Raw genomic sequence first — 17482 nt, 5'->3', positions numbered from 1 at the left:
ATCGTAATTGAAGGATGTGTTTCATATTTTACAGTACAGATATTTGTAACGACACTGTAAGCTTCCAGATGTAGAGCTATAGGGAAGCACTTATTATAGTAAGAAATTAACCCTACCTAGAGAGCATCTGAGTATCTCTGTACGAATAACTGACTTTTATAAAGACTGTTAGTTTGTGGTCTTCAACTTCTCTCTATAGCGATCTTAATTTACCAAAATGACATGCATCGACATCCGTTCTCATGGCATAAAAGGGTTAGCTACCCGAAAACAACGGCAAAAGAACCTTTCCCACTTTCGCCTAATCAGTTACTGCACACCATCTGATCAGAAGTATCCCGACACATACACTACTGGCCATTAAAATTTAAAAAAATGGTTCAAATGACTCTGAGAACTATGGGACTTAACATCGATGGTCATCAGTCCCCTAGAACTCAGAACTACTTAAACCCAACTAACCTAAGGACAGAACACAACACTCAGCCACCACGAGGCAGAGAAAATCCCTGACCCCGCCGAGAATCGAACCCGGGAACCCGTCATTACAATTACTACACCACGAAGATGACGTGCTACAGACGAGAAATTTAACCGAGAGGAAGAAGATGGTGCGATATGCAAATGATTAGCTTTTCAGAGCATTCACACAAGGTTGGCGCCGGTGACGACACCTACAACGTGCTGACATGAGGAAAGTTTCCAACCGATTTCTCATACACAAACAGCAACTGACCGACGTTGCCTGGTGAAACGTTGATGTGATGCCTCGTGTAAGGAGGAGAAATGCGTACCAATACGTTTCCGTCTTTGATAAAGGTCGAATTGTAGCCTATCGCGATTGCGGTTTATCGTATCGCGATACTGCTGCTCGCGTTGGTCGAGATCCAATGACTATTAGTAGAATATGGAATCGATGGGTTCAGGAGGGTAATACGCCGTGCTGGATCCCAACGGCCTCGTATCACTAGCAGTCGAGATGACAGGCATCTTACCCGCATGGCTGTAACGGATCGTGCAGTCACGTCTCGATCACTGAGTCAACAGATGGGGACGTTTGCAAGACAACAACTGTCTGCACGAACAGTTCGACGACGTTTGCAGCAGTATGGACTATCAGCTCTGAGACCATGGCTGCGGTTACCCTTGACGCTGCATCACAGACAGGAGCGCCTGCGATGGTGTACTCAACGACGAACCTGGGTGCACGAATGGCAAAACGTCATTTTTTCGGATGAATCCAGGTTCTGTTTATAGCATCATGATGGTCGCATCTGTGTTTGGCGACATCGCGGTGAACGCACATTGGAAGCATGTATTCGTCATCGCCATACTGGCGTATCACCCGGCCTGATGGGGTGCATTAGTTACACGCCTCGGTCACCTCTTGTTCGCATTGACGGCACTTTGAACAGTGTACGTTACATTTCAGACGTGTTACGACCCGTGGTTCTACCCTTCATTCGATCCCTGCGAAACCCTACATTTCAGCAGGATATTGCTCGACCGCACGTGGAAGGTCCTGTGGGGCATTTATGGATACAGAAAATGTTCGACTGCTGTCGTGGCCAGCACATTCTCCAGATCTCTCACCAGTTGAAAACGTCTGGTCAATGGTGGGCGAGCAACTGGCTCTTCACAATACGCCAGTCACTACTCTTGATGAATTGTGGTATCGTGGTGAAACTGCATGGGCAGCTGTACCTGTACAATCCATCCAAGCTCTGTTGGACACAATGCCCAGGAGTATCAAGGCCGTTATTACGGCCAGAGGTGGTTGTTCTGGGTACTGATTTCTCGGTATCTATGCACCTAAATTGCGTGAAAATGTAACCACATGTCAGTTCTAGTACAATATATTTGTCCAATGAATACCCGTTTATCATCTGCATTTCTTCTTGGTGTAGCAATTTTAATGGCCAGTAGCATATTTGTAGACACTAATATGGAGTATGTCCGTCCTTCGCCCATATGACGGCTTCAACTCTGCTGGAAACATTTTCAATGAGGTGTCTGAATGTCTGTGTAGTATTGGCAGCCCACTCTTCCTCAAGAGCTCAGAGAAGTTAATGATGTTGGACGCTGGGGGTCTGGAGCGAAGTCGACGTTCTAACTCAGCCCAAAGGTGTTCCACTGGGTTCGGGTCGGGACTCTGGGCAGGCCAGTGCATTTCAGGTTCAAAATGTCGTAATGGTATTCTTGCGTATACTGACATTCAAGATAAATTTCCCCTTTCTTACGCACTGTTTACTTAAAGGATTATACAATAGAGACAATAGAGGAGAAAAAATTGCTGACTAACTGAACTCTACGTTACTGCATTGCATTTATTAACCTTCAGAGTTAGTTCTCTGTTAGCTATATCAAGTTGCTCGAAAACACACAGGTTATGCAAGACATAACACATAAGTTCTGCCACCTGATATGACTACCGTTTCCGCTACTCGTAACCCCAGAAGTACGGAGAACACGAAGAAGGAAAACAGATTCGTCAGATTTCATTTCACCACTCCGACAGTAGCACTTACACAGCACAAAAAAATGCAGTGTATGATTATTGCGTAAGCAGTTAGGATGAATGTGTGTAAATTTTGCTCTCCTGGTATCAGTATAAAGAAAGAAAAATGGTGAACTCGTTAAGAGGCGAAAATGAGGTACCTGACAATCTGTGTTCTATGTTGGCATCCGTACTATGTAATTTACCGACTGCCCGGTCTGTAATTTGCACCAATTTCGTTGGCCTTTAACGCACGGCGAACTCTGACGTTCGAAAGCAAAATAGAATGAAAGAAACGATATTTTAGCGCGCTCTAATTTTGTCCTGCACGAAGTTCCTAGCATATATACGATCGTATCTACACTTGTAACAGATTATCAATGTTAGAACCATAACATCCTGTTCGCAATTCGGACAACGACGTTCACTAAGTGGTACTTTGTTGGTATACGTAATAAGTTCTTGGTATGTTGCTTGTTGCGTTGAATCGTCACAGATTTTCTCTCTCTCACTGCTCCTTTATTCCGGGCACATACTGGTTGTTGTAAAATAGCGTTTATTTCATCCGTAACTTATTACATTAAAGGGATGAAGAAACCTTTATTCCGACAGTAACGCTGATCGTTGTTTCTTTCAGAAACCGTATTAAATTTTTTCTGGCACCGACTAAAGGGTGGAGATAAATGCAAAATACACACTTAATTCTCGTCCTTGATGACAATAGAAGCGCAGACACAAAACAACAAAAATACAACTGACCCAGAAACTATTTTATGCACCTTTATATAGGCAACCCAACTCACACTCCTGGAAATTGAAATAAGAACACCGTGAATTCATTGTCCCAGGAAGGGGAAACTTTATTGACACACTCATGGGGTCAGATACATCACATGATCACACTGACAGAACCACAGGCACATAGACACAGGCAACAGAGCATGCACAATGTCGGCACTAGTACAGTGTATATCCACCTTTCGCAGCAATGCAGGCTGCTATTCTCCCATGGAGACGATCGTAGAGATGCTGGATGTAGTCCTGTGGAACGGCTTGCCATGCCATTTCCACCTGGCGCCTCAGTTGGACCAGCGTTCGTGCTGGACGTGCAGACCGCGTGAGACGACGCTTCATCCAGTCCCAAACATGCTCAATGGGGGACAGATCCGGGGATCTTGCTGGCCAGGGTAGTTGACTTACACCTTCTAGAGCACGTTGGGTGGCACGGGATACATGCGGACGTGCATTGTCCTGTTGGAACAGCAAGTTCCCTTGCCGGTCTAGGAATGGTAGAACGATGGGTTCGATGGCGGTTTGGATGTACCGTGCACGATTCAGAGTCCCCTCGACGATCACCAGAGGTGTACGGCCAGTGTAGGAGATCGCTCCCCACACCATGATGCCGGGTGTTGGCCCTGTGTGCCTCGGTCGTATGCAGTCCTGATTGTGGCGCTCACCTGCACGGCGCCAAACACGCATACGACCATCATTGGCACCAAGGTAGAAGCGACTCTCACCGCTGAAGACGACACGTCTCCATTCGTCCCTCCATTCACGCCTGTCGCGACACCACTGGAGGCGGGCTGCACGATGCTGGGGCGTGAGCGGAAGACGGCCTAACGGTGTGCGGGACCGTAGCCCAGCTTCATGGAGATGGTTGCGAATGGTCCTCGCCGATACCCCAGCAGCAACAGTGTCCCTAATTTGCTGGGAAGTGGCGGTGTGGTCCCCTATGGCACTGCGTAGGATCCTACGGTCTTGGCGTGCATCCGTGCATCGCTGCGGTCCGGTCCCAGGTCGACGGGCACGTGCACCTTCCGCCGACCACTGGCGACAACATCGATGTACTGTGGAGACCTCACGCCCCACGTGTTGAGCAATTCGGCGGTACGTCCACCCGTCCTCCCGCATGCCCACTATACGCCCTCGCTCAAAGTCCGTCAACTGCACATACGGTTCACGTCCACGCTGTCGCGGCATGCTACCAGTGTAAAAGACTGCGATGGAGCTCCGTATGCCACGGCAAACTAGCTGACACTGACGGCGGCGGTGCACAAATGCTGCGCAGCTAGCGCCATTCGACGGCCAACACTGCGATTCCTGGTGTGTCCGCTGTGCCGTGCGTGTGATCATTGCTTGTAAATCCCTCTCGCAGTGTCCGGAGCAAGTTTGGTGGGTCTGACACACCGGTGTCAATGTGTTCTTTTTTCCATTTCCAGGAGTGTACATCATCACCTGGGTGCACGTGATGTAAATTGGGTTGCCTATGTTAAGGTTCATGAAATATTTTCTGGGTCAGTTATATATGAGTTCTTATTTACTACAGATAAAAATTTCATTTTGTTTTATTTTGGAAGTTTGTTTTTATGTATCTTCGAATCGATTTTAACCAATAGAAAGTTAAAGCCAAAAGCTCATTTCTGTTACAAGTGTGGAGTATCCACTTGACGCAGAAACGTAGTTGGAATAATTATATTTCAGCTGTACTATCTATTGTGTTCTCTTACGATCATGACCCCGTTGCTTCCCTGTTTTCAAATTGTAATCCCTTGTTGTTCTACATCAGTAAAAAATTGTGCTAACTGCAACTTTCCGTGAAATGTTTTATTCCTTCCTCATTACAGCATTTTGCAGGTATTGGATAACTATCTTTACTATGACGACTTCATTGCATATGCGCTCTCATAATTAATGGTGTGACAGTATGAGTGTAGTATCTACAAAAATTATTTGGAGCTTTAGAGCTGCTTGTTCACTCATTTCTATTTCAAAACATACTTTATTTCGTTGCTTAAATGAAGAGGATATATTGGAGAATCATGTCTGTGATTATAAAATTTCGTTGTATTTCGATGAAACATGTTGTTGGATCTAAGAAAATCTGTAGAATGTTACTTACTGCATTCAGCATGGATGACATTTCTGAAATTGTATCATACATAGTACTAAATTGGGTTAATGTCCACAGTACGGTTAAAAGTTAAGACGCTGGACTTGTGTTTGTGGCCGGCCAGAGTGGTCGAGCGGTTCTAGGCGCTACAGTTTGGAAGCGCGCGACCGCTACGGTCGCAGGTTCGAATCCTGCTTCGGGTTTAGATGTGTGTGATGTCCTTAGGTTAGCTAGGTTTAAGTAGTTCTAAGTTCTAGGGGCTGATGACCTCAGAAGTTAAGTGCCATAGTGCTCAGAGCCATTTGAACCATTTTTGTGTTCGGGGGTTGGAATCTCTGTTCGGCCATCCAGTTTTAACTTCTCCATAAGACAAACGCCTGGATATTTCTTTTGAAAATAACGCGACTGATTTGTTTCCCCATCATTGCCCTACCTGAGCATTTTCTCCGTCTCTAAGAACGTTATCATTGTAGACATGTTAAACCATAATACGTTTCCCTTTGTGACATCTTTTAGAGGCTTCGCTTTTGGTCATTTTTCGATTTTATTGAACTTAATGGTGTTGTAGATGCATTATGAGTGGATGTGAGAAGTTTAGAGCGCGACATAGCAAACAGATATAACTTTCGCGCATATTATCATGAAGTGTCTCTCGACTTGTGTTTATATTATACACAACCGCTAATTATACACTGATGAGTCAAAACGATTATGACAAGCTATCGTGTTGATCCGTATTTAGAACACAAAACAGCAACGATACTGTGTTGTGTGAATTCAGAAAGTCCTGGGATGGTTTCCAGAGGCATGTGGCACCAAATATCTAAATACAGGTCACACAATTCCTGTTAATTACGGGTCGCTTGTTTGTGCACGCCGAGTTGGCGACCGACAGCGTCCAGAATTGTTCTGTCACATTTATATCAGGCAAGTTTGGTGGCGTAGACATCAAGGTGAGTTCACTATCATGCTCTTCAAACCACTGTAGCACGAGACAGTTACACAGGGTATTTGTAAATTGTGGTCCATAAATGTGTGGATGTGTTCCTGACGCTAAAACAATACAAAAGTCTGTATGAACATCGGTAAGCAAATACTTCGTTAGGGACTTACATGTGTTTGTTGCTAATGTCGTATTTGATAAATTTGAAGGCCTATATTTTCAAAAATTGCTCATAGTAACCTCCTCCTGCTTCGAAGCGAGGCAGGAATGTACTTCCCATGCTCTACCGTACTCTGTTGAAAATTCCAGGAATAGGTCAAATTTGGCCAGTCTGTTTACGATGTGCTGCCTCAAAATATCCACGTTAGGTACAGAGAGAGGGTGAATAAGCCAAGGATTTTAAATGTCGCCAGAGGTAAAAACGCACTAGATTCAAATCTGGTTATCGGTGAAGCCAAGCAATAGATCCCTCTCGATCAATCCATAGATTTTCAAACTGGTTATCGAGACACTGGCGAGCTTTTAGAATTAAGTAAGGTATAGTACCACTGTGCACAAATGACATCCGTTGGATGTACAGTATTAAGTAAATGAAGCACCTCATTTCTGAGAAATCATATGTACATTTGTCCAGTAAGACATTGTGGGAAGAAATATGAACAAATAAGGTGACCGTGAATGATTCTGTCCCACACATTGATGTAGAAATAAAGACCCTCAGACAAACTAAAAACAAATGCCAAGATCATCTACAGGGTGTTACAAAAAGGTACGGCCAAATTTTCAGGAAACATTCCTCAAACGCAAATAAAGAAAAGATGTTATGTGGACATGTGTCCGGAAACGCTTAATTTCCATGTTAGAACTCATTTTAGTTTCGTCAGTATGTACTGTACGTCCTCGATTCACCGCCAGTTGGCCCAATTGAAGGAAGGTAATGTTGACTTCGGTACTTGTGTTGACATGCGACTCATTGCTCTACAGTACTAGCATCGAGCACATCAGTACGTAGCATCAACATGATAGTGTTCATCACGAACGTGCTTTTGCAGTCAGTGCAATGTTTACAAATGCGGAGTTGGCAGATGCCCATTTGATGTATGGATTAGCACGGGGCAATAGCCATGGCGCGGTACGTTTGTATCGAGACAGATCTCCAGAACGAAGGTGTCCCGACAGGAAGACGTTCGAAGCAATTGATCGGCGTCTTAGGGAGCACGGAACATTCCAGCTTATGACTGGGGAAGACCTAGAACGACGAGGACACCTGCAATGGACGAGGCAATTCTTCGTGCAGTTGACGATAACCCTAATGTCAGCGTTAGAGAAGTTGCTACTGTACAAGGTACCGTTGACCACGTCACTGTATGGAGAGTACTACGGGAGAACCAGTTGTTTCCGTACATGTACAGCGTGTACAGGCACTATCAGCAGCTGATTGGCCTCCACGGGTACACTTCTGCGAATGGTTCATCCAACAATGTGTCAATCCTCATTTCAGTGCAAATGTTCTGTTTACGGATGAGGCTTCATTCCATCGTGATCAAATTGTAAACTTTCACAATCAACATGTGCGGGCTGACGAGAATCTGCACGCAATTGTGCAATCACGTCATCAACACAGATTTTCTGTGAACGTTTGGGCAGGCATTGTTGGTGATGTCTTGATTGGGCCCCATGTTCTTCCACCTACGCTCAAAGAAGCACGTTGTCATAATTTCATAAGGGATACTTTACCTGTGCTGCTAGAACATGTGCCTTTACAAGTACGACACAACATGTGGTTCATGCGCGATGGAGCTCCTGCACATTTCAGTCGAAGTGTTCGTACGCTTCTCAACAACAGATTCGGTGACCGATGGATTGGTAGAGGCGGACCAATTCCAAGGCCTCCACGCTCTCCTGACCTCAACCCTCTTGACTTTCATTTATGGGGGCATTTGAAAGCTCTTGTCTAAGCAACCACGGACTCTTCGTGCTCGTATTGTGGACGGCTGTGATACAATACGCTATTCTCCAGGGGTGCATCAGGGATTCCATGCGACGGAGGGTGGCTGCATGTATCCTCGCTAACATTTTGAACATTTCCTGTAACAAAGTGTTTGAAGTCGCGTTGGTACTTTCTGTTGCTGTGTGTTTCCATTCCACGATTAAAGCGATTTGAAGAGAAGTAATAAAATGAGCTCTACTATGGAAAGTAAGCGTTTCCGGACTCATGTCCGCATAACATATTTTCTTTCTTTGTGTGTGAGGAATGTTTCCTGAAAGTTTGGCCGTACCTTTTTGTAACACCCTGTATAAAGAAGAATGCAGTACAAATTTGAGGTGTGTCGCATGATAATTCATTTCACAACTCGTTTATGAACGATTTTTATACCACGTTCATTAGAAATATTTGTGACTACTTGGTGTCACAAACACAGGCATACCTTTATGGACAATAATTTATAAACACATTGTATTTAACAAATGAGGTGCCACAGTTGTTTGCTCACTGGATTTGCATTTGGGAGGCTGACAGATCAAATATTTGTCCGGCCATTTAGATTTAAGCTTTCTGTGGTTTCCCTAAACCACTTAAGATAAATTCCGAGATGGTTCCTCTGTAAGGGCACAGCCAATTCCCTACCTGATCCTTACCAAATCCGAGAGTATGCTTTGTCTCTAACGACCTCATTGTTGATGGGATATTAAACTCTAACCTTCCTTCCTATTTTTACAGACAGTTACCCTGCTGTAAGATGTCATCGCCATCGAAAAAGACATCAAGCATGAACAAATGAAGGTGGTCGACAATAACGTTCACAATGTCCACAGCTGTCATGATGCCTTCTAGTACTATCATAAATCTCACACAAACCCAGTTGAAGGTCCCCAACGGTACTGTTCATCCGACCAGGCAACGCGCTTCCAATGATCCATATTCCAGTCTGCTATGTCAAGGCCTTGCGCCTAATTAGCCAGCAACCAATAATACAGATGCGTTACACGGGCATGGACGTTACAGACAACAGACAAGTGAAGGCGGTGCCCCACCTAGCAACATGACGGCAACACTAGCGCTATCGGAGGTCACTGGCTTCGTGGACCCTTTCTCCTCTGTGAACGACGTGACTGCAAGTAGTACATGCAGTATCCTGGCGCCGGGGAGTATTTAGGCTGGCGCCCAGGCTATGCTCGGCAGGTTCACTCCGTGAGTTACCTGGACAAGGCGCATTGCGAAAGCATTCCCACAATCAGGATCTCACTCTAGACCGACCAGTATGGCAACGGCGACATACACATCGACCTTCGCATCCAGAAGCTGCCAGATACGGACGTATACCAGTCAAGACCACCACACCCAAGAAACATATCGTCCAACGCCGTAGACAGCAATTGGATTTTATAATATTTGTCTATTTTCATTGGCAATGTGTTAGACCTGGACTTTTGTGGGTCCCATTGGGACTTTGATCGTAGTACACTTAATGTACGGACACTGGATTTTGGAACTTTCAATTTATGGTTACATTTTTAGACCTTCAGCCTTCAAATGTTATTGTTGTTTCAGTATTAAAGCAGTGACTTGAATGAGATTTTCACTCTGCAGTGTAATGTGCGCTGATATGAAACTTCCTGATAGATTAAAACTGCGTGCCGGACCCAGACTAGAACTCGGGATCTTTGCCTTTAGCGGTCACTGCTCTGGCAACTGAGCTACCCTAGTACTGCTCACGACCCGCGTTACAGGCAGGAAGTTTCATATCAGCGCACACACCGCTTCAGAGTGAAAATCTCATTCTGGAAATATCCCCCCATGCTGTGGCAAAGCAATGTCTCCGCAATACCTATCTTCCAGGAGTGCTGGTTCTGCAAGTTTCGCGGGGGTGAGTTTCTGTGAGGTCTGGAACGTAGGAGACGAGGTACTGACGGAAGTGAAGCTGTGAGGGCGGGTCGTGAGTCGTCCTTGGGTAGCTCAGTTGGCAGAGCACTTGCTCGCGAAGAGTAAAGATCCTGAGTTCGAGTATCGGTCCGGCACACAGTTTTAATCTGTCAGGAAGTTTCAAGAAGTGCCTAGTTTTCAATTATTATGTCCCAAACTAAGTCTCATTGGAGAAGATGTCTGTGTGTGTTTTTCTGGCGCTGTCTTTGGCGGACACATCCCGACTTTGATCATTCCGTACCCACGCCAATTGTAATCGACGATGCCACTGAGTCCACATGGGAAAACACAGACGTCGTCTGGTGCAGAGCACCACGTTCAACAGGGAGTACATAACAGTGTGCTCTGGAACACTGGTGCCTGCACCATCACTGTACTCTGACGTCAGATCTACTACAGGTCTCCACGTATCCTGCTTTACAGAGAGGGAAATCCTCCGACCTAGTGTTCCGTGATGAGGCGCGGATGTCCAATAGCTTGTTACTACTCGTGCCGTCATCGTCCATCGATCATATTCCGTAGGTTTTTAAAAGATTAGCACGCGAACAGCTGGCCAGCTTCAACATTTCCGAGATGCTCGTTCCCAGGCTGGATTTGCCTTTTATCTACGATAATGATGGAAGGTGAAAAAATTAATTAAAATTTGTGAGACGGCCGGGGCTCAAACCCAGGTCTTCTTGCACTTTGTCAAAGTCGTTTATATCAGTGGATTTCTCCATTTGCGGTCAGAATCATTGTTAGAATGTTTCCACGTTTGTCTCTTCACCGCTTATATATTTTGCTGTGTCACGTGATGGGCAGTGGTTGTAATGTTTTGACTCAAGCATACAAGTAACGGGCATGTGGAGTTGGGTACCTGGCAAAGGGGCATTGCTCACGCAAAGCTACACGTCTTCATTTGTCCAAACAACACAGAATCTAGATCGTAACTGACTGGAGGGCTGTAGTGTTGTAGAGGAGCCGCAATTTTGCCTCTATTCAAATGATGTAAAGAGTCGAGAGCAAAGGCGCTGCAATGAGACGTTTAACACCCAGTGTGTGGTAGGTGCAATTCAGACCACTGTTGGTACTAAGATGTTTTGGGGGTGTTTTCATGACGTGAGTCTATTAATTCAGCCTACCGAGAGCATAGAACAAGGGAGCATATCCCATAATATAAGTAATCTTTTCAGAAACACAAACATAAATGTAAGTTTCCACACAAACCATAAATTTCAGCAGCTAACCATTCATAACATAAAGAATAACAACCCCCCCATACAAAAGATCAGGTATATATAAACTCATATGCCAAAATTGCCCCTCCTTCTAAATCGGACAGACTGGTAGAAACTTTGAGATTCGATTCAAAGAACATTTAGATGCCATACGCTTGAACAATCCTTCAAAATCTGCATTTGCAATGCATACAACCATCAGTAAACATGAAGTAAAAAACATTGAAGAACACATTCAAATACTGCATCATGCTGAGAAAGGTAGCCTCATGAATCTGCTTGAAGAGATAGAAATATATACACATAAAAGCAAATCACCACATCATATCCTCAATGAACAGACAGAGCTAGCCAATGCAACCTTCCTACAAAATTTCACTCACCTACTGTTCAGTTTAAAACATAAATAAACAGTGCTCCTTTTAACAACAACACACAATCAATATTCCAAGAAAGTATTACATCACAATACAGCTGCCTGTCCATCACACATTACTGTAACTTCAGAACTGAAAAAAAAATTATGTTGTATGCCGTACTACATTAATATAATTTTTACTCTCACATTATTCATGTACCTCATGTATATGTTTTTGTTGCCTGTTTATGGAATAGTTTTATAGAATACCATGTTAGTAACATTCATATGAACTTGCCACCACATTTTTCCAATTTAATTGTAATTAAAGCTCACAGAATATGGTATGCTCAGAATGTAACATTTATTCTTTGTAATATAAATACCTGTACTGTTAAGTTGATTCTTAAAAAAAACATGTGTCCACCGTCAAATTTAAGCAATGTTTATATTGTAATAGAAGCTCCTTGTGTTTCAATTTTCATTATGTTATGTCTGTTCTTTAATAACATACTGTAAAAATCAAACAATCTGTATATTGGAATATCTCTGATAGAGAACATCTCTGGCACTGTTGTGTTTGTAAATCTTCAATCTTTGTGTCAACAGATGTGGCAAATACTTTTTGGTGTGTGTGTGTGTGTTACTTTGCACAATATGGTCATTTGCAAATCAAATAAGTGCCACATATACTATACAATATTTGAAAAATGCAATCCTGCAACTTCGCAAAAAATTTTCGCGGAATTTTCGATGTAAGTACTGTAACCACTTAACCTCACATATTTGTATTTCATCGTTTGGAGGTTAGTATGTTCACATAGGACGCTCATAACACCGTTTTCTACCGTAGGGCACCAACACACCAAGAATATTTCGCTGCTGTGGAAGCGTAAATATCAAAAACTGATAATTATGTAAAGTGCGTCTTATAAATATTGTGAACAGCCGTCTGAAGATGAACTTTTCAGTTCGAAACCGGTTACGGCGCTATTTACTTAAATAAATAGCAGTATTAATAGTGGCTGGTTGCTGTTTTCTTCTTTGTAAGAATCAACCTACATTAATTACAAGATGTGTATTTCAATATCACGCTGACAAAGTGTTGCCCTGTATTCTACATCTTCACGGTTGGATCTTCTCTCTTCCATGCTGTCAACAGCTCTGTTCATATGGCTACACACATACGTTTCTGGCACCTGGATACTACATCGCAACGTGACTGTCTGCTAAAGCACCCGATATTAATCCGATAGAAAATTCTGCGACTGTTTGGAACAGCGGATGAAACTCAGCAATAAGTATCCCCACAATTTGGTAGCTCCACAGGATTTAATCATCGAGTGTGTTCAACTGGATACTGAAGAAACTTGTGGACTCTCTTCTTAGTCGAACTAAATGCCGTTGTCAATGTTAGAGACGGTGTTACACGGTATTAGCATGATGTATGCTGGGGGAAGACAATTGTTTTGTCCAATGTGCTCATTTAGGGTAGCGCAGTTATGCATATACGAAACGACCTGCGCAATATATGCTGACCTAGTCCTCGGACTGATGACTGTAATAATAACAATCTGACATGGAAACACTGCCAACTCAACGTAATATTTTAAGGAGAAAAAGCGCATTTTCTAGACGTCAATATTCGACCCAGCACAGAAAATTGGCCCATGATTGCGACAGTTCGCATTTATGACCTTCTGAATTTATAGCATTTAAACTTCTCACACCTCGGTTGTTTGTCACTCGCTCCGTCTCACTACAGCCGCTGATTGCCCTAGTGCGAAGTACTGTACGGCGAAATAACAACCAGAGGCCTTCAGATCTCAGGATGTTGACGGCGAGGGGAGGGGTATGTGGTCGCTTCTGGCGAACTTAATTTAAAATTTTGTCTGCGAACACGTTATTTAACACGAAGAGAGTACATTTTTCTTGGTTGGTGTTTTTTTTTTTTTTGTGGATCGTTCGCAACAACACTATTGTTTCACCTTGCACGTATCCAACTCTTCGCATCCTCGAATTCATCATTTCTGTAAAGTTTTCTAAATTTTTCAAGTCATCGCCTTCAATAACATCACACAGTTTTCTCCAGCACTTTTCTAGAGTTCCTGATTTCACATTATTCCAGGCTTGCGCAAGCAAGTAAATTTCATATTTACTACACTCAGGTGTCCAGTCAGGTTTGTGTTTTGCATGTCACTATCGTGCAAGATTGTTCTCGAACATACCCCACGGCAGTGCCGTTAAAATGTAGCTATTACGCTTTATTAGTGGCTGAATTGGACTGGTAACATTTGGAGGAAAGAAACACACCACAAATCGATGCTACGTATTGTCAATTAATAAGTCTGTTTTTTTTAGGGAGACCTTTTTTAGCTAAAACCTTTACAACTTTCAGTCCAATTGATCACTAAATACTCAGCGAAGAGATCACAACATATCCAAGAAGTTTTTGGGCTCTATAAAAACCTGGTAGTATATTTCGGGAACACCCGTCAAAGTTCGAGGCTTTTCAACTTCCTGATACTTACTGGAAGGAGTCTGCGTGTGCCAGAAAAGTTTGATGCCAAAAGAACCGTTTCCCGTCCTCTTTTCATTTTTCCCCCGAGGCAGACGTTTCTTTGAAGGAAGCTTTTTATATTTACTTTTACATACATACTCCGCAATCCACCATACGGTGCGTGGCGGAGGGCACCTCGTACCACGACTAGCATCTTCTCTCAGTGTTCCGCTCCAAAACAGAACGAGGGAAAAGTGACTGCCTATATGCCTCTGTACGAGCCCTAATCTCTCTTACCTTATCTTTGTGGTCTTTCCGCGAAATATCAGTTAGCAGCAGTAAAAGCTTGCAGGTAACATCCTAAAATTAACACCCGTTTCATCGGCATTTTAAATCTGGTTCTTGGTGTAATCTCGGCTGTAATCTTCAAACTCTGTTTTTAAAACATCAGCTGCATCGGGGTTTATAGGTAACTTTTCTCCACCGACGTTAAGTTGTGGAATGACATGTCCGTTTTTAAACCCGTTTAATGACTCGAAGATTGAAGAAAGACTCTTTTTGTTTGTTACCTGACAATTCAGATAACATTTTAGTTTCTTCTTGAATAATAGGACTAGTGAAAGTCATGCCTTTTTCTCGTTGTTGGGTGAACCAAAGATCAAGAGCTTCGCCTATTACATCAAAGTCGGATGTTTTCAGTGTTTCTCTGCGAAGATTTGTCACAGCTTGCTCTGGAAATATAGACTTCACCAATTCTGATATTACAGAAACACATACTCCGTAATTAGCAGCAACTGTTTTCAATAACCTTCATTTTTAACTTCTTTCACAGAAGCTAATGTACCAACGAAAGTATCCGCAAGACACTTCCGCTCAGTTGCCGTTGCACAAAAAAAAAAAAAAAAATACATAGGCAACGAAAGTAGATTGCGCTATTGTTGGCAGTGTAGCTGTATTTAGACTGGTGAGTCGGTGGCTAGGGAAGCAACTTAGGATTGGGTGCCGATCTCTCCCCACTAGCTATAGTTCGGAACACTCTCTTCTCGAATTGTTTCCGTGCAGTACAATATTTATTTGGGTTTTAGGATTCTTGCAGGTCTTTCGGCTAGTCCGCGTTTCGATTGACCCGAGTTCGGTTAATCGAGACTTTACATACTGACGGGAGGAAAGCAAAACCAAAATATAATTAAGAAGAGTAATGGAATTTCGGGAATTCAAGATCAATTAGGCGGAAGAAAAGCCATTGCAAACATGAAATGCTGGTACATTAATAACTCGTGTAACCGTAAGAATTTTGAATTCAAGCCTACAAACGTGCATGCATTGTGTTGCAGAGGTGCCGGATGTCAGTTTGTGGGATGGAGTTCCATGTCTGTTACGCTTGGTCGGTCGATACAGGGACGATTAATATTGGTTATGGCTGAATCTGGAGTTGTCGTCAGACGGTGTCCCGTATGTGCTCCATTGGAGACAAAGCTAGTGCTCGAGCAGTCCAAGGCAACAGTAGCCACTCTGTACAGCATACTGGGCAACAAAAACCGTATGTGGGCGAGCACTATTCTGTTGGGAAACACTACTTGGAATGCCATTCATGAAAGGCAGCACAACAGGTCGAATCACCAGAGAGACGTGCAACTAGCAGTCAGGGTGCGTGGGGTAACCACGAGAGTGTTCCTGCTCTCATAAGAATTGCACCCCCAAACCTAACTCCATATGTGGGTCTGGTGTGTGTAACACGCAGAAAGGTTGGTTGCAGGCCCTCGACTGGCCTCCTTTTAACCAACACACGGCGATCACTGGCACCGAAGCAGAACCAGCTTTCATCTGAAACCAGAAAAGACCTCAAACTAACCCTCTAATGATCTCTGTTTTGACTCCACAGAAGTCGCAAATGGCTGTGATTTTGGTCAGTGGAATGCACGCTACAGGTGTCTGGCTCTGATCTGTCCTTGAAGTGTGCCAGCTGCTGCTCAGATTGCTGCTGCTGTGGCAGTACAGTGCGACAGAGGCATACGCCGAACGTGATGATCTTCCCTCTTGGCAGGGACACGTGGCCGTCCGGACCCGAATCTTCTTGTGACCGTCCATTCTCTCGACCACTGCTCCCAACAATCATGTACAGTGGCTACATTCCTGCCAAGCCTTTCTGCATTATTGCAAAAGGATCATCCAACTTCTCGTAGCCCTATTATTTCGTTCAAACTCAGTGAGGTGTTGATAATGGCGTCTTTGTCGCCTTAAAGGTATTCTTGTCTAGCATCAACTCATCACATCCAATCTAAAAGGTAAGTAACACTCACGACCGTTACAGAGTGTATTTAAAGCAAACCTGATTTACGTCTCATAGTGGCGCTACTAGCGCCACTCTCATGCTACTGGCATGAAATTGAACAGACACCAAGTTTCAGACGTAGAAACACGCCTACGAACTTTGGTTTATGTCGCACAACTCATAAGTGTTGCGAACCTCTTCCTGGTCCATTGATTGTGAACGGAGAAATATCTCACGAAATAAGCGTCAAACGAAAAAACTACAAAGAACGAAAGTTGTCTAGCTTGAAGGGGGAAACCAGATGGCGCTATGGTTGGCCCGCTAGATGGCGCTGCTATAGTTCAAACGGATATCAACTGCGTTTTTTTTTAAAATAGGAACCCCCATATTTATTACGTATTGGTGTAGTACGTAAAGAAATATCAATGTTTTAACCATCTGGTTTCCTCATTCAAGCTAGACGAGTTTCGTTCTTTGTAGTTTTTTCGTTTGATGCTTATTTCGTGATATCAAAATGAATAAACGTAAGCATCTGAAGAATTATGTTGAAGTGTAGTTAATGACATTCGATTTGAAAAATATCGCTACGCTACGTCTTCATTTAATTAATTTACTCTGCATTTGTGAATCACAACTTAAACGTGTTCTAAGAAAAGAGAGGAGAAAACGCACAGTTCGATATAATGAACCAAGTACTATCGCTCGTTTGTTCATCGACATTATGAACACGAACCCCTTACTCACTCAAAGTCCGTAGCTCATGGTGTAGTGGATGCCGGCACGGTAGCCCAGCGTGTTCGGTCAGAGGGTTCGCTACCCTCTGTAACAAAAAAACGGAGTCAATGGATCAACGAAGAACCTAAACGGGTGCCACCGAACG

General features: G+C 43.6%; 1 protein-coding gene across 1 annotated transcript in view; it reads right to left on the bottom strand.

The window, feature by feature from the left end:
- The window catches only part of LOC126298246 (monocarboxylate transporter 2-like), a gene marked incomplete at its 5' end in the record, with an annotated part of 362063 nt that overhangs the window by 112393 nt on the left and 232188 nt on the right, over nucleotides 1-17482 (bottom strand). The window lies entirely within an intron of this gene.

Source organism: Schistocerca gregaria, chromosome X (genome assembly GCF_023897955.1).
Source record: "Schistocerca gregaria isolate iqSchGreg1 chromosome X, iqSchGreg1.2, whole genome shotgun sequence".
In the NCBI taxonomy this organism is placed as follows: domain Eukaryota; kingdom Metazoa; phylum Arthropoda; class Insecta; order Orthoptera; family Acrididae; genus Schistocerca; species Schistocerca gregaria.
Note: the sequence above shows the minus strand (reverse complement) of the source record. Positions and strands in the feature narration are given on the sequence as shown.